We start from the raw sequence: 12675 nt of genomic DNA on the forward strand, positions 1-12675 counted from the left end.
GTGGGTTTGAAAGTGGACTGACATGATCTGAAGCTGGCTAGGTTACAGACTAGAGGGCCAGGTTCTTACTGTACATCCCAACGGTATTAATGCTAGTTTGTAGCTGCAGTTTAGCATTTCCTTCAGTTATGAAAACAGCCAACAAAACACAATGACTGTCACCAACAGAAATCACAAATACTTTCATATCATCATTGTAATTATCTTGAAATATCACATTAATATTTCCATTTAGAAAATTATTACTATACCTTCTAGTAACGTGTGTGTGTGTGCTCAATCACTTAGTCATGTCCGACTCTTTGTGACCCAATGGACTATAGCCCACCAGGCTCCTCAGTCCATGGGACTCTCCAGGCAAGAGCACTGGAGTGGGTTGCCATGCCCTCCTCCAGGGGATCTTCCCAACCCAGGGATGTAACCACATCTCCTGCACCTCCTGCCATGCAGGCAGATTCTTTACCACTGAGCCACCAGGGAAGCCCATACCTTCTACTACATCTTATTTAATATGTTGATAAAGAAACATATATAACAGATATATTATTTAATATAAAATATATACTATACATATATATACATGTTACTATATCATAATTTTTTAGATATTTTAATAATTGTATTTCAAAGTAACTTGCTTCCTATTTAATACAATGTGTTTTATGTATTTAAAAACATTATTCTGGAGTCCATATACTTGATTAAGCTGCCAAAGAGTTCGAGGGCCCCAGCAAGGCTAGGAATGGAATTAGAGAGAAGCATTAGAAGGATTAAGTTAGAGTAGGAAAAAGTAGGTGGGTCCAAAGTAGTTATTTTAATCTACCTGTCACGTAGTGATCACTGAATATATGTTAATTATTATTGTCATTGTTAAAATCTTGATGTCTTTGTGGTCTGTTACTGTGAGTGATGTATGCTTCTTTGTGATCTGCATTTTTCACTAAAAAATAGATTTTCAATATCTTGTCTCTGCACATTTTTAATATCATTTTAATGGTCACTTTAATTACAGAGGTGTATTGTTATTTATTCAATTAATCCTCAATTATAGGACTATGCATTATCTTTCTTGTTATAAAAAAATTATAAACACCAACATTAAATCTTTGCACATCCATGATTATTTCCTTAGGATAGATTCTAAAACTGGAACCAAGATGCATTATTCAGCGTACTACGTGCATTCCTCAGTATACTCAGTGTACAATTCAGTCCCTTGAAGCCCTGAAGGTTCCCACTTCAGCCTCCCTTCTAGTTGGGATTTCATCTTTCCTCCTTGGCTCACAAATACCTGAGCAGCTATTTGAGTTAACCTTCCTGGTTCACCCCAAGCCTCTGAAGTTTCCACAGACATACACACACAGCCTTTGGTCTTTTGACTTTTACACAGAATTAAAGCAACCGGCGGAGAAGGCAATGGCAACACACTCCAGTATTCTTGCCTGGAAAATCCTATGGAAGGAGGAGCATGGTAGGCTACAATCCATGGGGTCGCAAAGAGTCGGACACGACTGAGCGACTTCACTTCACTCACTTCATACTTTATCACTGGAGAAGGAAATAGCAACCCACTCCAGTATTCTTGCCTGGAGGATCCCATGGACAGAGGAGCCCAGCGGGCCGTGGTCTATGGGGACGCAGAGAGTCGGACACGACTGAAGTGACTGCAACAGGAACGAAATTGCTGGAAACAGGAACTAAATTCCTACCGTCCACTGGGTGGCAGTATTTCCTAAATGTTGGGTTGATTATCTGGGATGAAATAAATACCTTCTGTTATTTCAGTACTTTCCATGTAAACCTAATTCTATAAAGTGTCCAGTGTCACATGAGTGGAAAGAAGTAGGGCTGTTTCAGCAAAAATTTACTAGGTCAGTACTGTGGTATGGTATTTCTAGAAGTTTAATTTGAAGATTGCTTTAACAAATAGCTTCTCTTTAAAAGCTTGTAATGTTAATTTTTCTCCTTTAAAAATTGCAAAAATTTTTAATAGAGAAAAATCACATATATTTTTATTAATATAACCTGTTATCATATTATATTCCTTTCTGGAATAACAACAAAAACAACTGACATAAATTTGGTCAATTAATTTTGACACCTCAGCCAATAATATACAATGGGGAAAGAATACTCTGTTTCATAAATGGTGTTGGGAAAACTGGACAGCAACATGCAAAAGAATGAAACTGAGCCACAGTCTTTTGCCAAATATAAAAATTAACTCAAAAAGGATTAGAGACCTGAATGGTAAGACCTGAAAGCATAAAACTCCTAGTAGAAGAGTGGACTTGGTGATGATCTTTGGAACTTGACTTAAAAAGTAAACGCAACGAAAGCAAAAATGAATAAATGGGACTGCATCAAACTAGAAAGCTTCTGCACAGCAAAAGGAACCATCAATAAAATGAAAAGGCAACCTACTGAATAAAAGAAAATATTTGTAAATCATATGTCTGATAAGATGTTAATATCCAAAATATATGAAGAACTCATACAACTCAATGACAAAAAATAATAATAATCTAATTGAATAATCTAATTCAGGCAGAGGATCTGAATAGACATTTTTCCAACAAAGGCAAACAAATGGCCAGCAGGTACATGAAAAATTGCTCAGCATTACCAGTCATCAGGGAAATTTAAATCAAAACTGAAATGAGACATCATCTTACACCTGTTAGAATGGCTATTATTAAAAAGCAAGTGTTGGAGAGGATGTGGAGTCAAAGAAACCCTTGTGCGCTGTTGGTAGAAATGCAAATTGGTACAGCCACTATGGAAAGCAGTATGGAGGTTCCTTTAAAAATTAAAAATAGAACTATCATATGGTCCAGCATTTCATTTCTAAGTATTTACCTGAGGAAAACAGAGACACTAACTTGGAAAGATATATGCATCCCCATATTCATTGCAGCATTATTTACAATAGCTAAGATATGGAAACAACCTAAGTGTCTATCAACAAATGAATGGATAAAGAAGATGTATATATATACACACACAAATTGAATATTATTCAGCCATAAAAAAGAATTAAATTTGTCATTTGTGATAACATAGATGGACCTTGAGGGCATTATGCTAAGGAAAATACGTCAGAAAAATACAAATATGGTATGATATCAGTCATATGTGGAGTCTTGAAACAACCACAACCTCAACCAAGCTCATAGATACAGAGAACAGATTGGTAATTACCAGGGGCAGGGAGTGGGGTGGGTAAAACAGGTAAAGGGATTCAAAAAGAACAAATTTCCAGTTGTAAAATAAATAACAAATAGGGATCTAATGTACAGTTTGGTGACCATAATTAATAACACTGTATTGCCAGTTTGAAAGTTGCTAAAATAGTAAATCTTTTTTTTTTTAATTTTAATTTTTACTTTTTTTTACTTTACAACACTGTATTGATTTTGTCATACATCAACACGAATCCACCACGGGTGTACATGCGTTCCCAAACATGAACCCCCCTCCCACCTCCCACCCCACACCATCCCTCTGGATCATCCCCGTGCACCAGCCCCAAGCATCCTGTATCCTGCATCAAACATAGACTAGCGATTCGTTTCTTACATGATAGTAAACATGTTTCAATGCCATTCTCCCAAATCATCCCACCATCTCCCTCTCCCTCAGAGTCCAAAAGTCCATTCTATACATTTGTGTCTCTTTGCTGTCTCGCATACAGGGTTATCGTTACCATCTTTCTAAATTCCATATATATGTGTTAGTATACTGTATTGGTGTTTTTCTTTCTGGCTTTCTTCACTCTGTATAATAGGCTCCAGTTTCATCCATCTCATTAGAACTGATTCAAATGTATTCTTTTTAATGGCTGAGTAATACTCCATTGTGTATATGTACCACCGCTTTCTTATCCATTCATCTGCTGATGGACATCTAGGTTGTTTCCATGTCCTGGCTATTATAAACAGTGCTGCAATGAACATTGGGGTACATGTGTCTCTTTCTATTCTGGTTTCCTCGGTATGTATGCCCAGCAGTGGGATTGCTGGGTCATAAGGCTGTTCTGTTTGCAATTTTTTAAGGAATCTCCACACTGTTCTCCATAGTGGCTATACTATTTGCATTCCCACCAACAGTGCAAGAGGGTTCCCTTTTCTCCACACCCTCTCCAGAATTTATTGCTTGCATAAAATAGTAAATCTTAAAAGTCCTCTTTACAAGAAAAAAATTCTGTAATTTTGTGTGGTGATGAGTGCTAAACAGTCTTATCACAGTAATCATTTTGCCATGTATACAAATATTGAATCATTGTAGTGTACACCTGAACCTAATATAATGTTTTATGTCAGTTATTTATACCATAAATAAATAAAACCAAACAAATCCTGCTGATAGAATAGAGCTGTATCTTGAGCCAACAACCAGATATGGAACTTACTATTTAGAATGGTCTAATTCATTTACAAAAACCAGAAAAGATCTTTAACTGCTCATTTCTAGTTACACTGAAGAAAGCCTTTTGTGGAACTGTTATAACTAAAATTGCACCAGCATCTGGCGAGGAACACACACACATTCGGTACTGGCTTGGGTAAATGTACCCCATCACTTCATACTGAGAGGAAGGATTAAAGACACCAGACTTGGTACTTGAAAGGTCACCTCTATATCACAGAAGTCTACGTGTAGCTGAGCTCAACTCCACCTGCTTTAAGAACGATGGCTTTTCTTTCTCTAAAATAATCTTTGGATGTAAAAGAAGTCTCAATGTTTAAAAGACTGTCTCAAAAGTTAGGAATAATATTTGGATGACTTAAGTGACTTGAATAAACGATATGTAAAGTTTGGCCCGCTAAAAATCATTATCTAACTGTTACAAGTATGTAGAAATACAATAGCATTTAAACTATTGACCTTGCCTTCTGAAACCACCTTTCTAACATTGCTTATCCTGTTTTTCAAAAGCGGAATCCATTGGTTTTTCTACATACACGATCATGTCATTTATGAAAAATATGCCATTATTTGCTTTTCATTTACATCAGAAATTTTAGCCTAAATTAATTTGTATTTCATGTCCAGACAGTGGAGTTTTCAGGTTGTCTGATGCAAAGAAATTTGGCAATATAAAATATTCATATTCTTTGACTCAGTAAATTCCCTCCTAGAAATCTACCAAGAAAATAAATCCTTAAAAAAATTATATACCTGGACCTTCCCTGGTGGTCCAGGGAAGAATCTGCCTGCCAATACAGGAGATGTGGGTTCCATTCCTAGTCAAGAAAGAGTCCCGCATGCCTCAGAGAAACTAAGCCTGCACACCACAGCTACCGAGTTCTTGCTCTAGAGCCCCATGAGCCACAAATACTGAAGCCTGCATTCCGCAGCAACTAGAGAGGCACTGCAACTGGAGAGCAGCCGCCCACTCGGTGCCACTAGAGAAAGTCCTCGAGCGGCAATCAAGACCCAGGGCAGCCATAAATAATTAAACAAAGTGCTATGGAATCACAGTGTTAATATTTTTTAAAATGATACACCCAATTTATGTCTACTCAATTAGTAGATATTAAAAATGAGATCATAAGAGCTTATGGTTTGGAGAATGCATGGAGATTTGGAGACAGTAGTGTGCTCAGAGAGCATGGAAGCTTCACGCTCTTCCCCTGTTCCTTGCCCTATACATCTCTTCCATTTGGCTATTCCTGAGTTTCATCCTTCTGAAAAACTGGTAATCTCATCTCACTCTACGATGTTTAGCAGTGACTATTACTGTTACCTTGGAAGCTATAGCTAAAAATAACCTTGGAGGACACCTGCTCTGATTCATTACGGTCATGATTAAAAGCTGCTGAGAGATGTTGCTGCCCAGTCACCTCTGCACCTGGAATAAGGCAGCCGCGTGAAGCCTGAGGAAGCCCTGAGCAAGCCCTGAGCCTCTCACAGCATGGAGATAGAGCTGCAAAATTACCCTGAAGCTGAGCATCTCAAAGTTGAAGCAACACTAGTGGTCATCTCCTGTGATTTTCCATTTTATTACAATATTCCTCATAGCAAGACAACCATCCTCAGTTTGAACACTCCAAGGACAGGGAGTTCTCACTTTCTCACAAGAGCAACTCTTATCATTCAACAGCTCTAATCATTAAAATGCCTATAGTTATATGGTGTCAAATTATACCTCTGAATAACTTGGGTCATTTTGTCTTTTAGACTTGTACAAAGTAAGTCTATATGGTAATGCTTCCAATATTTGAATTTAGTTGTTAAAGAGTAAGTCTTTATTTAAAAAAAAAAAGTCTCTCCAATCTTTAAATTTTAAATTTTCCATTTAAGTTCATTATCCCTACATAACTTCTTGTTTTTTCATGTCCACTTTAAGAAGGCAAAAACTGGAATAATTTGAAAAATTCTGAAAGAGATGGGGATACCAGACCACCTGACCTGCCTCTTGAGAAACCTATATGATGGTCAGGAAGCAACAGTTAGACCTGGACATGGAACAACAGACTGGTTCCAAATAGAAAAAGGAGTATGTCAAGGCTGTATATTGTCACCCTGCTTATTGAACTTCTATGCAGAGTACATCATGAGAAATGCCAGGCTGGAGGAAGCACAAGCTGGAATCAAGATTGCCAGGAGAAATATCAATGACCTCAGATATGCAGATGATACCACCCTTATGGCAGAAAGTGAAGAGGAACTAAAAAGCCTGTTGATGAAGGTGAAAGAGGAGAGTGAAAAGGCTGGCTTAAAGCTCAACATTCAGAAAACGAAGATCGTGGCATCTGGTCCCATCACTTCATGGCAAATAGATGGGGAAATAGTGTCAGACTTTATTTTTTGGGGGGCTCCAAAATCACTGCAGATGGTGATTGCCCCCATAAAATTAAAAGACACTTACTCCTTGGAAGGAAAGCTATGACCAACCTAGATAGCATATTCAAAAGCAGAGACATTACTTTGCCAACAAAGGTCCATCTAATCAAGGCTATGATTTTTCCAGTGGTCATGTATGGATGTGAGAGTTGGACTGTGAAGAAAGCTGAGCGCCGAAGAATTGATGTTTTTGAACTGTGGTGTTGGAGAAGACTCTTGAGAATCCCTTGGACTGCAAGGAGATCCAACCAGTCCATTCTAAAGGAGATCAGTCCTGGGTGTTCATTGGAAGGACTGATGCTGAAGCTGAAACTCCAATACTTTGGCCACCTCATGCGAAGAGTTGACTCATTGGAAAAGACTCTGGGAGGGATTGGGGGCAGGAGGAGAAGGGGACGACAGAGGATGAGATGGCCGGATGGCATCACTGACTCGATGGAAATGAGCTTGGGTGAACTCCAGGAGTTGGTTATGGACAGGGAGGCTTGGCGTGCTGCAATTCATGGGGTCGCAAAGAGTCGGACACGACTAAGCAACTGAACTGAACTGAAAATAGCATTTCCTTATTTTCAGAAGCTCCATCACACTTGTGGTTCATTTACGACTCTGTCTGCTTTTAAATTCTAAAAATGAGATTATAAAAGTGGGGCTGTTAAAATACTTTCAGATGAATGCATCAGTACTATGCTGTGTTAGGTTGCTTCCATCTGTCTGACTCTTTGAGACCCTGTGGACTGTAGCCTGCCAGGCTTCTCTGTCCATGGGATTCTCCAGACAAGAATACTAGAGTAGGTTGCCATTGCTCCCCTCCAGGGAATGCATCAGTATACCCAGCTAAATGTGGCTTAAACTTTAAATAACATAGTTTTTGTCATAACTAAAAGACCAGAGGGAAGACAATTTGAGATCTACTATGTCTTTTTTTTTTTTTAAGTAACTAGGTGATTTGTTGGAGAAGGCAATGGCACCCCACTCTAGAACTCTTGCCTGGAAAATCCTATGGATGCCGGAGCCTGGTAGGCTGCAGTCAATGGGGTCGCTAAGAGTCAGACACGACTGAGCGACTTCACTTTCACTTTTCACTTCCATGCATTGGAGAAGGAAATGGCAACCCACTCCAGTGTTCTTGCCTGGAGAATCCCAGGGACGGGGGAGCCTGGTGGGCTGCGGTCTATGGGGTCGCACAGAGTCGGACACGACTACAGCGACTTAGCAGCAGCAGCAGCAGCAGCAGCAGCAGCAGCAGCAGCAGCAAGTGATTTGTATGTTCATTAAAATCTGAGAAACATTGTAGCCTGAGATAATTCCCCTTAACTCACATTGACCTGGCTTGTTATCAGGAATGGAATTACTGATGGTTCTCAGTCCTGCCAGGACATTGGAATCACCTTGGGAAATCTTGGCCAACTTCAAGGCCACCAAGATTTTCCTCTATGTTGTCTTCTCAAATTTTATAGTTTTACTAAAATTAGAGCTACCATATGACCCTGCAATCCCACTCCCGTGCATATATCTGGAAAAAAAAATATGATCCAGAAGGATACATGCCCCCATGTTCACTGCAGCACTATTTACAGTAGCCAAGACATGGAAGCAACCCACATGTCCATCAACAGAGGAATGGATAAAGAAGATGTGGGACACATATACAATTATGTGTATATGATAATGGCCAAATGATTATGTGTGTATGATTATGGCCGAGTAATATTCAGACATTAGAAAGAATGAAATAATGCTGTTTGCCACAACATGGATAGACTTAGAGATTGTCATACTGAGTAAAGTAAGTCAGACAGAGAAAGAAATATTGCATGATCTCTCTTCTATGTGGAATCTAAAAAAAAAAAATGATACAAATGAGCTTACTTATAAAATAGAGATTCACAGACTCAGGAATGATCCTTGCCAGGGGAAAAGATAAGAAGGGATAGTTAGGGACTTTGGGATAGACAGGTACACATTGCTATATTTAAAATGGATAACCAACAAGGACCTACTGTATAGTATAGGGAACTGTGCTCAGTGTTATTTGGCAACCTGGATGAAAGGGGAGTTAGGAGGAGAATGGATACATGTGTATGTATGGCTGAGTCCCTTTGCTGTCCGCCTGAAACCATCACAACATTGTTAATCTGCTATATCCCAATACAAAATTTAAAAAAAGATTTAAAGGAGCTAACAAAAGAAATTTTTATAGTTATAGCTTTTACATTTAGGTCTATGATCCATTTTGAGTTAATTTTTTAAACTAAATGTGAGATTCAAGGATTTATGTTTTGAGTTTTTTGTGTTGTTGTTCTTATTATTTCATTGTGTTTTTTTACCCATACCTATCTAACTACAACTACAAAATCACAAACTATAAAATAAAAAATCCATAATTGAACTTAATCAAAATTAAAATCTTTTGCCTCTCAAGAGACACTGTTAAGAAAATGAAAAAGCAAGTCACTAATTGGAAAACAGAAGTGTTGAGAAAGAAATCAGACAAATCAGAAAGGAGGGGGATTATAATTTTGTGAGGAAATTGTTCAATGATATGAAAAAAGAAGAAGAGGATACTCTAGATTAAAGAAACTTAAAAGACATAATAATCAAATGATTTGAGTAAATCAACCATAAAAGACATACTGGGAACATCTGGGAAAATTTAAATATAGACTGGGTATTAATCAGTGTTTCTTCAAGTTAAATTTTTTTGCCCAACAAATTGCAGACCATTACATTTGTAAAATAAAACAAAATTTAATTACTAGAAAAATGAAGTGAAATAAAGATGTACAACAAATGTCTATAGTTTTTATTATTATTAGAGTCAATAGATACAAAATTATCTTATGAAATTGTTATGCTTATTCTCAATTTCTTTACTTATTTCTTCACAGACAGGTAGTAGTAGTTTATGGACCAGCATAGTGACCCACACATTTTGTGCAGGACTTTATTGGATGATATTAAGGAATTACTACTAATTATTTCTCTGACTTTCAGAAACGCCCATGGCCACTGACCCAACATCCAGCATGAGAAGTTTGATGAAAAAGACAAAGGTCTCAACCAATTGTGTTTTAAAACTCATTTGAATTTTTACAAAAGTATAAGACTACAGGCTTCCCTGACGGCTCAACAGGTAAAGAATCCACCTGCAGTGCAAGAGACACTAGAGACACCAGTTCGTTCCCTGGCTCAGGAAGATCCCCTGCAGAAGGCAATGGCAACCCGCTCCAGTGTTCTTGCCTGGGAAACCCCATGGACAGACGAGCCTGGTGGGCTACAGTCCGTGGGGTCGCAAAGAGTTGGACACGACTGAGACTAAACACAGCATGTGAACAAAAGGTGTTCCCCTTAGGAGAAGTTTGTACAAGTTTAAGCATGCTTCACTAGCTTCACACCTAGTCTGTCCTCAAGTGTAACTAACAATGGCTTGACTGGAAGTAAGACAAAATAGCCATTTGTTTATGATTTGCCCTTGACCCTACTGAGAGAATCTATGTGCCTCTTCTTTCCCCAGGTCACCCAAATGACAAGAAACAGCAGAAATGGGGAATTTCCTAGTGGTCCAGTGGTTAGGACTCTGTGCTTTCACTGCCGGGGCCTGGGGTCAATCCCTGATCAGGGAACTAAGTTTCCCCAAGCCACAGGACATGGCCAAAAATAAAAGAAAGACCAGAAATTAGACAGAAATCTTTGGGTAGACAGCACAGGGGGAGCAATTGGACTAGAACCCTAAATCAGTACCTGAAGAAACTAACAAGTTTCTTTTCTCTTACTGTTGTCTGCTGACTCCTACTGAAATTTTAAGAATACAGTGCTTCTAACTTTTAACATGTGGTTAACATTGCCGTATTTTGTGATCCCAATGTAGGGATCATAATATGATAAAGGACATTTCCTGGTATGTGAATTTATGTGCTTGGAAGTTTTACATAGTTACATACATTTTAAATTCAGTATTCTATGAAATGCAATGCAAATTTCAATAATATTTGGGTTGTTATTTTGTCACGCACATGTCTACCACTGAAGTCGATACAACGCCTATACTTTATTTAGCTGAGAGGCACAGCATGCGGGATCTTAGTTCCCCAACCAGGAATTAAACAACCCATGCCTTCCACAGTGGAAGCACAGTCCTTTTTTTAAATTTTTATTTGTTTTTGGTTGCACTGAGTCTTTGTTGCCAGGAGAGCTTTCTCTAGTTGCAGCGAGAAGGGCGTTGCGGCAAGTGGGGGCTACTCTTCCTTTCGGCGCCTTAGCTTCTTCTTGTGGGTGGCTTCCCTTGTTTCAGAGCACAGCCTCTAGGTGCACCAGCTTCAAGAGTGATGGTGCATGGGCTTAGTTGCTCCAGGGCATGTGGAATCTTCCCAGATCCGGGATTGAACCCTTGTCCCCTGCATTGGCAGGCAAATTCTTACCCACTGTGCCACCAGGGAAATTCGAAGTAGAGTCTTAACCGCTAGAACACCAGGGAAGTCCCAGCCACCTGTACTTTAACACAGAATTCAGGATTGCTAAAAATTATTTATACTTCTTATTCAAATATCTCTTGGGAAAAAAATCTTTGGATAATTCTTTTGCATTATCATTACAGATTTCACAATTTCCTGGCTCTAAAAGTTTTTTAATGACAATTTTCAAATGAATGACAGAGGAACTAGTAAAATGAACCCCCATATACACACTTAACTTTTTTTTCTTTTTTAGCTGTGCAGCATAGCTTGTGGGATCTTAGTTTCCCCAACCAGGGGTCAGGCTCCCCGCAGTGGAAGCATGGAGTTCTAAAAACTGGACCACCAGGGAAGTCTCCATACGTGCCTAGATTTAACAGTAGTTAACACTTTGCCATATTTGTTTTATCAATGTTTTTTTCTGATTAAAAAAAAATAAATTACAGACATTATGACATTTCACTCCTTAAATACTAGAGTAGACATCTGTAAAAATTAAGTATATATAACCACAATTTCTAATGAAATAGTAATATTCTTCTTTTTATATGATAAAATACCCATTCTATTCCTGAATTTTCCAATTGTATCAAAAATCTCCTTCCTAGCTGGTTTGCTCAAAATAGCATCCATTGCATTTGTTACATGTTGTAAGTCTTGTGAAATCCGAAACTATTTCCATCCACTTTCCCTTCCATAACAATGACTTGCTGAGGAGGCTAGAAGAGTTTTCTGGTAGAATTTTTCTCCATCTAGATGTGTCTCATTGCTTCTTCATGGAAATATAGAATTTATGCCTAGAATCAAAGATCCCCTGGAATTTAGATCTAAAAGCTTGACTAGATTCAAATCAACATTTTTTCCAAGACTATGTGAGAGATACTTCCAAACGTATCATAACAGAGTACTCATATGCATGGTTATTCCACTGTTTGGGATGCTAAGATTTATTCCTAGATTTGGATAATGACAGCGTGATTCTTTTTTAATATCACAGCTTTATTGATATATAATTCATATACCAAACAGTTTATCTACTTAAAGTGCATAATTCGGTGGGTTTTAGTATATTCACAGAGTTGTATAACTATTACCATAATGACTCTCAGGTAATTTTCATAATCCCCAAAAGATAACCCATACCTATTAGTAGTCACTCCCCAATTCCCAGGCACTAACAGCCCCAAGCCCTAGGCAAACACTAGTCCATTTTGTCTCGAGTTGTCTATTCTAGGCATTTCACATAGAATCACACAATATGTGGTGACATCCCAATTCTCGCACAGTACAATGCATCCTTCCTTTCCCCATAACTAGCAAGTAATCTGTCACATCAAATATTACTTAAACAGTGAAATCTCCTTTTCTAATAGTA

Source organism: Capra hircus, chromosome 10 (assembly GCF_001704415.2).
Source record: "Capra hircus breed San Clemente chromosome 10, ASM170441v1, whole genome shotgun sequence".
Taxonomy (NCBI): domain Eukaryota; kingdom Metazoa; phylum Chordata; class Mammalia; order Artiodactyla; family Bovidae; genus Capra; species Capra hircus.